This window comes from Pseudorasbora parva, chromosome 14 (genome assembly GCF_024679245.1).
Source record: "Pseudorasbora parva isolate DD20220531a chromosome 14, ASM2467924v1, whole genome shotgun sequence".
In the NCBI taxonomy this organism is placed as follows: domain Eukaryota; kingdom Metazoa; phylum Chordata; class Actinopteri; order Cypriniformes; family Gobionidae; genus Pseudorasbora; species Pseudorasbora parva.
In genome coordinates, this window is record NC_090185.1 from 8,108,525 (window position 1) to 8,121,954 (window position 13,430).

The 13,430-nt window shown below is 38.7% G+C and overlaps 1 protein-coding gene across 1 annotated transcript in view; it reads left to right on the forward strand.

Annotated features, from left to right (window-relative positions):
- LOC137040007 (SLAM family member 9-like) overlaps positions 1–13,430 on the forward strand; it is a 228,083-nt gene that overhangs the window by 129,960 nt on the left and 84,693 nt on the right. The gene's annotated exons all lie outside the window — the stretch shown is intronic.

Sequence of the window (13,430 nt, forward strand, 5' to 3'; positions counted from 1 at the left end):
CACGCTCGCACATTACACATTGTTTCCTTAAACAGTCAAATACACAGAATTATGTACAAATGTCCGTCTTTAGTGAGTATTCACATACAAACAGTCGGTTGTGTCTAACGCGAATGTAAATAGTGCAATAGTACGCGTGCAAATATTAAGAGATCTAAATGTCATTGATTGAAACGAACGCTGGAGATTGTGATATTCGATCTTATGTTAGGCTGTGTGTGTGCGTTGATCAGTGTAAAAAGAAAATAAATGTCTAAATGAGATGGTTTGAATGATCCACTGACCTGTCGATCTCTTAAGAAGTCTTAAAGTCAGGATAGTGACAGATACTTCTTGGCTAGGTTTGATGGCTCTTCCTCAGTTTTATAAGCAAAGTCATTACAAATGTCACTTCTACTCCTCTCTTTATTAATACGTTTTGGGCATCTTGAGTGAGATTCAACTGCTTTATCCATTTTGTTCGTCTATGTTGTTTTCACATTTGCCGGTTGTTTCGGGTCAGTTTGGGTAGAGCGCTGCCATCTAGCGGTGAACTTCGGAAAAGCAGCATATACCGAAATGTGCCAAATCATGATATCGTACCGTTTTAAATAAAATATATACCGGTATTTTTCCAGTACCGGTATATCGCGCATCCCTACTCTAAACTCTAGCGTTGGTGTACTCAGCTCGTTGCCATGGAGAAACAAAACAAAATCGTAATTTAATGCCGTGGAGAGAATAAGCTAATCGCGTAAGGATAAAATGGATAGTAAAAAGTTGCCAGGGGGAGCTGAAAAAGCCAGGTTAAAAAAGAAAGGCGTTGGAGGATGAGGCGGTCAAATGTGCCAAACTAACAGATTTTTTTTTCTAGACAAACGAGCACACAGAACATGACTCAAGGTAACGTACAGTGACTATAGTATATGTAACGTTACATTTATGCATTTGGCACACACTTTTATCCAAAGGGAATTACATTGAAGGAATTATTTTTTATGCAGATCACTGTTTTTATTTTGATGATTTTTTTTAAATTTCAGTGATTTTAGCCTTGTGACTTTCCTATTTCTTCTTGAATTATATACTAGCCTAATAAATAACAGGATAGTAAGAACAGATCTGTCACTTAATTTTTCAAGGTTCCACCACGGTTCTAAATTTTACAAAGGGAACCATAGTCTGAAAACACATAGGCCTAATTAGTTTGCACACAATCATGAGAGAGAGAGAGAGAGAGAGAGAGAGAGAGAGAGAGAGAGAGAGAGAGAGAGAGAGAGAGAGAGAGAGAGAGAGAGAGAGAGAGATTTGATTTTTGATTTTTACAACACTTTATTCCAATTAATAGGGGGTACAACAGTGTAATACAGCACTCACATTCACATATTCTCTACCACTTAAAAAGTAAAAATCAAATCATCATCAATTACAACACACAAAACATCTTTGCAACACCATATACCTTCAAACGTGATTTTGTCATTCGCCATTTTATAATAATTAAAATCAGTTGTGATTCTTGACTTTACCATTTTTGAAAAGACCATTGCGCTGTCCTGAAACAAACTTTGTTTTTCTACTGATGTAGATGGCCATTTTTGCTTGGCCCAACACAAAATTCAACAACTGGCATAAAAACTTTTTCTTTGCAACATACCTAATCCCCAGGATAAAAACCTCTGGAGAAAAAACCTCATTGCATTTTTTGAAAATGTCTCCTAACAGACGAAACAGAAGCTGCAATCTGTTACAATTTAAAAAGGCATGAAAAACAGTTTCTTTCTCTTTGCAAAAAGGACACCCAACTTCAACCTCATGATTTAAAATGGAAATAAATGCATTAACAGCGATAGCCCCATGTAAGATTCTCCACTGTAGATCTCCTACTTTTTTGGCTAAAGGCGGCTTGTAAATTGTCCTCCTTTCAGGTTTTTTTCCTGGGTCCAAATTAAAATACGCACGCCACGGAGTATCAACTCTCATGTTCAACGTTTTTTTACAGAAAGCTTTCACACAATATCTATACAAAGGTTTACCTGTACATGAAGAAAACATTGCATCAGACAGATCATCAGAATCCAAAAAAACACCATACACATCTCTCAAATTCAAAGAAATTAGCAATTCAGGAAAAGAATCTGTAAAGTTTCTCTTAGATTGTCCTTCATGGTATTCCTCAAGTAACATCTTTTCATCTGAGGAGAGTACTGCTTGCCATTTTAGTAACAATTGTGCAATTATGCGAACTGACCTAAAACCCAGTCTCTGTGCCAGTGCATCTCTATTTCTAAAATCAGTCCCAGTCACTTCCAGTAACTGCTCTAGAGTGAAAATTCCACTAGAAATTAGTGACCTGTTAAGACCTGGAATGCAAATACTTGTAGATACATCCATTCGTGATCCAAAAACCAAAGGCTCTTTTAAAAGCCAATGAAGGGAAGGTGACAAGTTTTTTTTAAAATTAAAAAGACTCCAAACTTTAAACAGGTTCCTATAAAACACGGGCAACGTAGACAAGTTCATTTTACCAGGGTTCATTAAGAATAGTGTTTTGTCTAGTCCCAAATTTTCTAATTTACGCAAAATAACAAAGGCAGCAGCACGCCATTTACACTCAGTAGGACAGAATAACAACCTCTGAACAAAGAGTAACCGAAAAGTTGCCAGTCTGCTCTGTAAATGCACTAAACCCTGACCGCCCTCTTCTTTTGGTAAAAACAAAATGCTCTGTGGTACCCAGTGCATTTTATCCCAGAAAAAATCAACTAACAGAGCTTGTATCTTTGTGAGTAGTTGTAGAGGAGGGTCAACACAATTCAACTTGTGCCATAGAGAGGAAGCAATTAGATTATTAATTATTAAAATGCGCCCTCTATAGGATACTAATGGCAACAAACGTTTCCATCTGTTCAGACGCCCTTTTACTTTCTCCAAGACTCCTTCCCAGTTTCTTTGCATTGTTGCCTCATCCCCCAAAAACACACCTAAATATTTGAAACCTTTTTTCTCCCAGTTTAAACCTTCAGGAAGTTTTGGCTTCTCATTTGACCCATTACCCAAAAATAAGGCTTCACTTTTTCCCCAGTTTACACTTGCAGAAGAAAGATTTTTAAAACTTGTAAGTATATTTGACAGAGCCTGTACATCTTCTTGTCCATTAACCATCACTATAACGTCATCAGCATATGCTGACAAAACTATTCTACCCTCATTAATCGGTAAAGTAAAACCTTGCAATTTTGTCCTTATCTGATTAAGTAGAGGTTCTATCGCCAATGAATACAACATACCAGACAACGAGCATCCTTGCCTGATTCCTCTGCAAACACTAAAAGGAGCACACAAATTGCCATTCACCTTAAGCAAACTCTGGGCCCCACTGTAGAGAGCTTTAATTAAATTAGTGAAGGTCTGACTAAAACCAAAAGCTTCCAAAACTCTCCACAAGTAACAGTGTTCAACTCGATCAAAAGCCTTCTCCTGATCTAGAGAGATTAGGCCGCAATCCAAATTGAAAATCCTGGAAATCTCGAAGACATCACGAATCAGGGATATATTGTCAAAAATGGATCTACCAGGAACGCAATACGTCTGATCAGGATGGATGACTCCGTCCATTACCCCCGACAACCTATTAGCTAAAGTTTTGGAAAGCAGCTTGAATTCACTGCAGAGCAATGAAACAGGTCGCCAGCACTTTATCTCTGTTAAATCGCCTTTTTTTGGCAGGAGGGTTAGCACTGCTCTACGGCAGCTTAAGGGCAATTGACCTTCTTTCAAACTCTCGTTTAGTACATCTAGCAGATCACTGCACAGTACTGACCAGAAACACTTAAAAAAGTCAACTGGTAAACCGTCAATTCCCGGGGCTTTTCCAACCTCCATTTCTTGGAGGGCCTTATGAACCTCTCCCATGCTCAAAGCGTTTGAGATTTCAGTGTTAGCTTCCTGTGACAATTGGGGTAAATTATCGAAAAACTTGCTATTTTCTTTAAAATTAGCCCCAAGCTCATTCTTATATAACTTTTCATAAAACGAATTTGCTCTTTTTCGAATCTCAGCAGGGTCAGTCAGTAAAATTCCAGTCTCAGAACGTAAGAAATGCATTATTCTGCTCTGCCCATTTTTTTTCTCCAAATTGAAAAATAATTTAGACGGAGCATCCATTTGATTCAAATTTTGAAACCGCGACCTGATCAGAGCCCCTTGCGTTTTAAAATCCAGTAAATCAGCTAACTGCTTTTTTTTCCTACACAAAGAATCCAAATAACAATGATCGCCAGTTATTTCCGCCAATTCCTGGAGTTTTAAAATCTCGATCTCCAGGATATTCATATTTGAATTAGTCTCTTTTGTGACATTTTGAGTATATTGTATGCAGAATTGCTTTATTTGGACTTTCCCGAAATCCCACCACTGCCGCAAAGAGTTAAAAGAGCTTTTTGCATTTCTAAAATCAGACCAAAAAACTTTAAACATTTCCTTAAAATATTTGTCACTTAGCAGACTATTATTAAACTGCCAATAAGCACTTTTTGGTTTGGAGGGATTAACCACAACACTGCATTGTACCATACTGTGATCAGAAAAACCAATGGGAGTAATCATGCATTTCTTCACAATATTGCATTGATGCTTAAGAAAATAAAACCTGTCAAGTCTGGCAAGGGAAATAACATTGTCTCTAACATGAGTCCATGTATATTGCCTTTGTAGCCCACTCAGTTGTCTCCAAATGTCACATAACTCATGTGTTTTTAAAAGTTGAATTAAGCGATTCCGAGAAGGCATGTGGGCTTCAATATGATTCCTATCCAAGTTGGACTCTGTGCAGTTAAAATCTCCACCCAAGACAAGATAGTCATTCTCATTACATTCTTGTAAAGCAGAACACAGTGAATTTAAAAATATCATTCTCTCCACACAAGCTGTGGGAATATACACACAAATGAAAACAAAAGACATTTTGTCGAAAATAGCTCTAACTTTTAGCATTCTGCCCTTAATTATTTCATCCACCTGGTATGTGTCTGGAGTGAATTTTTTGGAGAAAAGAAAAGCCACACCACCACTAAGTGAGGTATTGTGGCTCAGGATGGACAGCCCATCCCACTCTCTTGCCCAATCAGCATCATTCTTAATATCACTATGTGTTTCTTGCAGCATCGTTATATCAACTTTCCTTTGTTTCAGTAACTCGAAAATTGTAGCTCTTTTCCTCATATCTCTTGCTCCGTTAACATTAATAGTAGCGATGTTAACCTCACACATGAAAGATATAAGGAGAAGTATTATCAAATTGCAGATACCCATCACATTAAGCATGTCTCTTTTAAACCTTTCCGTCTCCATCTTCAGCAAAGTCAGAAGTGAGTTTCCTCACTATCTTCTTTAGTCGGTACACTTCTTTGTTTGTAAACAGTCCCTCCGACATAAACATCCTTGCTTTGTCCACAAATTGTTTATAGTCAGGGAAAAACTGTTCAACACATACCCCTCTCTTATTTTTAGTAGCTCTCAAAAAGAGTTTGATGTCGTCTGCTTCATAAGTGTTCCGAAAATCAGTTTGAGAAAAACTTACGCTCGAGTCAGAGGACTCACTGCCACTTTCCATACCATCCTCAGTACTCGTATCATCCACATCTGCCTTCTTTGCTCTAACAGCTTGAGAATCACCCAGTTTTTTCCTTTTCATTGGGATTTTAAAGCTCTTCGGTTCCGTCTCCATTTCTAGTCTATCATCGATCGGTATCCTCGCCCGTGAGGCTGAAAACTCACTGTTGTTTTCTCTAATGATGTCCGTGTCAAGTAAAGTATCTTCAGCGCCGATTTTTTCCTCCGTCCCTTCGGTTGCCAAATCCTCCGCGCTTCCATTCGGCGGTTTCTCAGTCACTCTGTTAATCGACGTGTCCGTCTCCGTCTCCGTCACTGCTGGGGTTACCGTCTCGGCCGGAGCCACCTCACCATCGGCGGCCGTCAGATTGTTTTTGTCTTTATTTGGACAAGCAGGAACTAGATGTCCCACTTCTCCACATTTAAAGCACTTAATTTTTTCCGTTGTGGCGTAGATTACATAATCATATTCATCCACCTTTAGATGCACAGATAATTCCAATTCCTCTTCTTCTTTAAGGATCATGTAGACAAACCGTCTAAATGAGATCACATGCTTTAGCAAGGGCGAGTTACATCCGATCGGTATCATTTTGATAGGTGACACAATTTTTCCATATCGAGAAAGTATTCCTACTAATGTCTCATCACTTATAAAAGGCGGTATATTAGAAAGAAGTACTTTCTTCGAAAGCATGGAAAGAGGGAGGACAGGAGTAAAAAGTTCATCAATGGTTAATCCAGTCTCAACCAAGGCATTAGCTTTCTCAACAGAACTGAGGAAGATTACCGTCGCACTGTTCATCTTGGAGGCTGACACAATGTGTTCATGTCCAACAATTTCTTCGACTGCCAAACAGCAGTCTTCCACACTCACTGCGGCCGTTATTTTTATTCCATGGCGCCGCGTGAGTTTGTTCAAAAACTGTGACCGCGGGGCCGCCATGCTGTCCGCCGTGAGGAAAGCACGGCAGCACGCGGCCCACACGGATCTAAACGAAAAAAAATACCAAAAACAAAAAAAACAAAACAAAACAAAAAAATGACTAAAGGTATTCCAAAAGGAAAAAACAAAATCTAAACCACGCTCGTACTGCTCTCGCTCACACGGACGCGCCGGAAATGACGAGAGAGAGAGAGAGAGAGAGAGAGAGAGAAATTCCTGTCTGTTCAATTCCCCACGCATGCGGAAAATCTGCGCAGAACCAATCAAAGCCAACAGGAGCAGAGACTCTCGATATTGCATTCGTTACACGTCGGGGATTTTATGAATGAACACTGACAGCTCCGTTTGACTAGAGCTGACCGTCAGTGCATGCTCCTCCTAAACAAACACACGATCCAAAATGCTGTCTGCTCGCCATTATACTCTCGTCGATATGTTTTTTTTTTGACAAACAACAATAAATAGACAAAGACAATTTCACACAGACAGCATTGTTGCAGACAACAGAAGCTAACATTTGGTTCAGCGGTGCTTTATAGTTTCCTGGTCAATGACGTCACCCACCTGTGACGTACAGGCGCGCCATTGGACTGATTTCACGAGTGCTTCACGACACAATCACAAAAAGGCGCCCTTGAAAGGGAACCACACTCATGTTTTATAATTGTTCATTTGTTTTGTTTTGATTTTTGTTGTTGTTTTTTAGTTTTTTCAGAAGTCCACGCCCACTCCTGTGATTCTGCTGAAGCTGTGCTCCGATTGGTCGTCACTGCGCTGATGGGCGTGGCTGCTGCGGCTGCTGCTGTTCTTCTGATCAATGACGTCAGAGCTACATGAGCTAAAACGGAGAAAACTGAACAGATGTCATAAATATATAGTGATATATATTGCAGTTTTAAAATGTAGTCTAATTGTTTATTGATTGTGAAGCTTTGCTTACCTATTCCCTCTGAGAACTGGAGTGTAAACGTTAATAATCTGAATCTGGTGTATTAAAGCCATCTGGTGGCCAAAACCAGGAACATTCTTAAAAATATATATTTTTTATTCTGTAATGCCATCAATGTCACATTTCTTTAATTATATTGCTTAATTGATGTTATGTTACTGTTTTCATTTTGATGTAGACTATAGGCTTATGTATGCAGCATCCCCACAGATATAAATGTACAAATATTTGTCACGCCAATAAATCAACTGAATATTAAATGTTAATTTAACGGTGTAACAAAAGAGTCAACGTTATTTCTGAACTTGATTTGAGTATTCATAAACAGATATTATATATTTTAAGACTGGATCAAAGATTGATGTTACATGTGCAGGGATGTTCCCAAAGGAAGCCGCTGAAAGACTCAGAAATGAAACTATAACATATTTTGAACACTAGAGGAAGGCTGAGTCCGACATCACACCTAACCCTCAAATAAAGCCTTTATTTTCAGATTCAGCCATATTCCAATATGAACATGAAATTAATATTGAGATGAACTGATAATTGAGTTTACTGATGTTTCTGACTGATATCTACTCTGATCATTAGTGGTGTAATTATATATCCATCTGTAAAGAAGCTAAAACAGCATCACAGCACTGTAAGCTCCACCCCTAATGTGTGTGTCATGATGTGTAAGTTCATATATTCAGAGCACGTGTCATATGTGTGTGGATTCATACAAACATACAATCTCAGCATACTTTCACAGCCCTGATGAATATCACCCCTTCAAATGGGTGGAAAAACAATTATCTTATTGCAATCTTCCACTACTTTAGGACTTGAGTGATACTATTTTATGATTTTATTCAACATATGCCTTTTACAACCCGATTCCAAAAAAGTTGTGACACTGTAGAAAATGTGAATAAAAAAGGAATGCAATCATTTACAAATGTAATGTAAAAATGTAAGCACCCTTTTTCCACTACGATGTTTCTTATTTACCGGCCACCCAAACCAAACTCATCATTCATCCCAGAGATGTCCAATCTTCTTTCAACCTTCTGTACAATGTCTGCTAATATCATTGTACTTGGAGATATGAATATTTATTGTCAACTCTTCAACCTGCCATTTCGCAGCAGAATTCCTCCAATTACTCGACTCCTGACACAACTTGTCGATGCCCCCACTCATACCAGAGGCCACACTCTCGATCTAGTCATTACAAATTCTGTTTATCTCAGTAATCTTCTGGTGTATGATCTGGGAGTTTCTGATCATAAGGCCATCTCCATGAAGATGTCTTCACTGTCCAGCCTCATCAAGCCCAAACGCCAAATCTGCTTCAGAAATCTAAAAAAACATTAACCTAGAGACTATGGCATCTGATATCCAGCATCTCCTTTCTGTAAACCATCTACCACCCATGGACTCAGTGGACTATTATAATAACACCCTCAGAAGCATTCTGGATCTTCATGCCCCGGTCTTCCTGGATCTTCAAGACCTTGCATTTTCCAACATGACGATGCCAGACCAAATACTGCATCAATTACAACATCATGGCTGCGTAGAAGAAGGATCCGAGTACTGAAATAGCCAGCCAGCAGTCCAGATCTTTCACCAATAGAAAACATTTGGTGCTTCATAAAGAGGAAGATGCGACAAAGAAGACCTAAGACAGTTGAGCAACCAGAAGCCTGTATTAGACGAGATTGGGACAACATTCCTGTTCCTAACCTGAGCAACGCGTCTCTTCAGTCTCCAGACTGATATAAAAAGAAGAGAGCTAAACATGGCCTTGTCCCAACTTTTTTGAGATGTGTTGATGCCATGAAATTTAAAATCAACTTATGTTTCCCTTAAAATTATACATTTTCTAATTTTAAACATTTGATATGTCATCTAACAAGCCCGGTAAGCTTGTTCCCCTGGATACTCCTTTGGCCATTAAGTTCTTAAACTCTTTTGAGCCTATTACTATGTCTAGCTTAACAGATATAGTTTTTAGGCTCAAGTCCTCTGGTTCATCTCTGGATATTGTGCCTACATGGTTTTTCACACAAATATTTCATAAAATTGGGTCTTGGATCTTGACCATTATAAATAAGTGCCTTCTCTCAGGTGATGTTCCTGCCCTTTGTAAACATGCTATGGTGAAACCTATATTGAAAAAGCATAACCTGGACATTGCTGATCTATCAAATTTTAGACCCATTTCAAATGTATCTTTTATGTCAAAGATCCTTGAGAAAACTGTATTATTGCAGTTACAGAGCTTTCTTGATGAGAACAGTATTCTCGAAAAATTTCAGTCTGGTTTCAGGAGGTTCCAGAGTACTGAATCTGCTTTATTAAGATTTTTGAATGATATTTTGTTATCTCTTGATTTGGGGGATTCTGTCATTTTAATTCTACTAGATCTGAGTGCAGCATTTGATACTGTCGACCATGGAATTTTACTATCACGTCTTGAAAAAATTGTGGGCATTCGAGGAAATGCTCGCAATTGGTTTAAGTCTTACCTTACAAATAGGACCTTCTCAGTCGGCATTGGTGGCTCTGTTTCGTCTGTAGCCCCTATTACCTGTGGCGTTCCGCAAGGCTCCATTTTGGCTCCTACCTTATTCTCATTATATAGGTTACCTCTCGGATCTATTTTCAGGAAGCATGGAGTGTCCTTTCATCAGAGGTGGTAAAAGTACTCAAAAGTTATACTCAAGTGAAAGTATATATACCTAAATAAAAAAATACTCCAGTAAAAGTAGAAAGTCCTCCATTCAAACATCACTTGAGTAAAAGTACAAAAGTATCAGATTTAAAACGTACTCAAGTACCGAAAGTAAAAAGTAAATATTCAAATTAACTGTAAATATCAATAATTAAGCAGATAAAATCTTTTGGGACTGATATGCAATGCTTTAATTGAACAAATGATAAGATTAGATTCTGCAATTAAGAATTTGTTAGATTTGCAATTAATAAGAGACAATGAAGCACCTTAAAGCAGTATAGGGGTTAAACTTAAAACAGACATGTTCCATAACATTAGCTCCATAAAACAGATGAGGAGCAAGATACTATTAACTAATTCAAAATTAATTCAAAAGCCATAACCACAATGACATATTACGTAACAATTAGTTAATAGTCATGTGCCTCAACAAAGCCCCTTTCACACTGCACGTCGGACCCGCAATATTCCCGGAACATTGCCGGGTCGCCTTCTGTGTGAAAGCAACCACATCCCGGGATTGATTACCGAATTCGACCCGGGTCGGGGACCTAGTAATATTGCGGTATTCGACCCGGGACGAGCGCTGTGTGAACAAAAGCCGAAACTAATGCCGCAACGTGTACGTAGTTATCGTGAGACTCCTAGAGCTTGTTTTTTCAATAATACAACCCTGCAGTGCCAGAAGAGCTCGTCGGTGTTTTAAACGCAGAGAGTGTTCGTATACAAAAGAAACAAAAATTAAACAAGCAGAAATGTGCGCAAACTGGACACAAGTCGAGACCACGGAGATCCTTACTATCCGCGCTGAAGCTGAGATCGCTCGCCATTATACGTCACATCCGGATGTCACGTGTCAACTCGACCCGGGACCGTTAAGCGTTGTGTGTGAAAGTGCACATATACACATATAGTATTTCACTGGCAGTGTGAATGGACCAAATCTAGCGGCCCGGGTCGCATTTTCCGTGTATTTGCCGGAATCGCAGTGTGAAAGGGGCTCAAGTAAAGTCATACTATAATTTTGCCAATTGTTTTGATTAATGATTAATTAAACAGACAACCGAGAGTCGGAATGCATGGCTTTGAATACATGAATTTACATTATTAGTTAATGTAATATGTTATTAGGGAATTATTGATGTCATATTTAATTAATAGCAATTCATATATTACTTAATCTATTAATCATAGAGAATGTTCATTAGTTGCTGATGCAGTAATCATTAATAAATGGTTTAGTTCTTCATTAGTAATACATTAACTCATGATTATCTGTGCATTAGTTAGGCATGAATTATAATAGTGCACCTGGATTGTAAAATGTTACTGATGTTTTCATAGTAAATTGTGTGCCGCAAAATAAAAAAGTTGGGGAAACACTGAGCTAACGTAAGTGTGGCAAACCTGACTTGTCAGCTTTTCCAAGTCTATACCCGACTGGATCATCCATGACCGACCAGACCGGTTTGGAAATCAAGTGTAATAAATACTTAATACTTGGACATGCATGGGGAAATGTATTGGAGTAAAAAGTAAACTTTGCCTTTAATATTGTAGTGGAGTAAGAGTAAAAGTAGATGCAAATAAAATATACTCAAGTAAAGTACAGATCCCTGAAAAAAATTTCTTAAGTAAAGTATCAAAGTATTTTTACTTGATTACTTACCACCCCTGCCTTTCATTTATATGCAGATGATACTCAAATCTATCTGCCTTTTAAACGTACTGACACAAAGGGTCTAGAAACCTTATTTGCATGTTTAAATGAAATAAAATCCTGGATGTCCGCACATTTTTTACATTTGAATGCAAGTAAAACAGGCTATGTGTTTAGACCCTCTTTAGATAATGTAAAAACCATTCAAAATTTGGCTTACCTACAGTGTGAGATCAAACCTACAGTCAGGAGTTTGGGTGTTACCTTGGACTCCTCCTTTAGGCTTGACAAACATATTAACACTGCGGTTAAATCGTGTTTTTTCCATCTAAAGTTGCTAACTAGAGCCAAGTCATTCTTAACTTCAACTGAGCTTGAAAGAGTTCTGCATGCCTTCGTTCTGTCCCGTCTTGACTATTGTAATTCACTATATGCAGGATTACCTGCATTTTCGATTAGAAGGCTTCAAATGGTCCAAAAACATTGCTGCCAGATTTTTAACTGGGGTCCGCAAACGTGAACACATTACGCCAATCTTACTGTCGCTAAACTGGTTGCCTGTGCCTTACAGGGTAGATTTTAAAATATTGATGTTTGTTTTTAAAGCCTTAAACAGTCTTGCCCCTTCCTATTTATCTGAACTCGTGACTGTGAACGCGCCCGGTAGGTGTCTACGGTCCTCCAGTACCCGTATTTTGTCCCAGCCTCGCTCCCGTCTGAAGTCAAGAGGGGACCGTGCATTTGCTGTTATCGGTCCGAAGCTTTGGAATGGTCTTCCATTATCTTTGAGATCTTTAACAAGCATACATGATTTCAAACTTAAAGTAAAGCTACATCTTTTAGATCAGGCATCTGCCTAAATTTTAAGCTGTATTTGTACTGTGTTGGGGTTTTCTTTGATATCTCTCTATGTATTTTATGTAAAGCACAGTTACCAAAATTTACCTCAGTTTTAGGCCAAACAACTCCCTCACTCTTTACTTGTGGTCTTCGCATTTGACCAATCATATGATGTATTTCTGGTATTATGCCCCTGTATTAATTTACATTTACACATTTGGCAGATGCGTTTATCCAAAGTGACTTACAGTGCACTTATCACAGGGACAATCCCACTGGAGCAACACAGAGTAAAGGGTCTTGCTCAAGGGCACTGGTGGTGGCAACCGTCAGCGTATCGGTTCAGTGGTTTAGCACAGACCAACATGTCTCGTGTGTAGTCACTAGACATGGTGAATAGTAGTATGTTTTCAAGAAGCAAAGAATGCAAGATCATGCAGGCCCAAAGAAATGGCACACAGTGACATACAGCCAATAACTCTTCCTCTATTTCAGTATGATGGATGGTGTATAAGACCAGCTTCAGGTATAGTGGACTTTAAATAGTTCTTTCAGTCTGTAATACCTTGCATGAGACAGATCTGTTCAGAATGTCCTTTAGTCAAGGAAAGCAGCAGCAGCCAGCAGTACACGATGGCATCACAGGTGGATTACATGTGCACACAAGTTCTTCTTTGCTACTTTTAAGCCAAGATGAACAGCATTAGATTGCCCC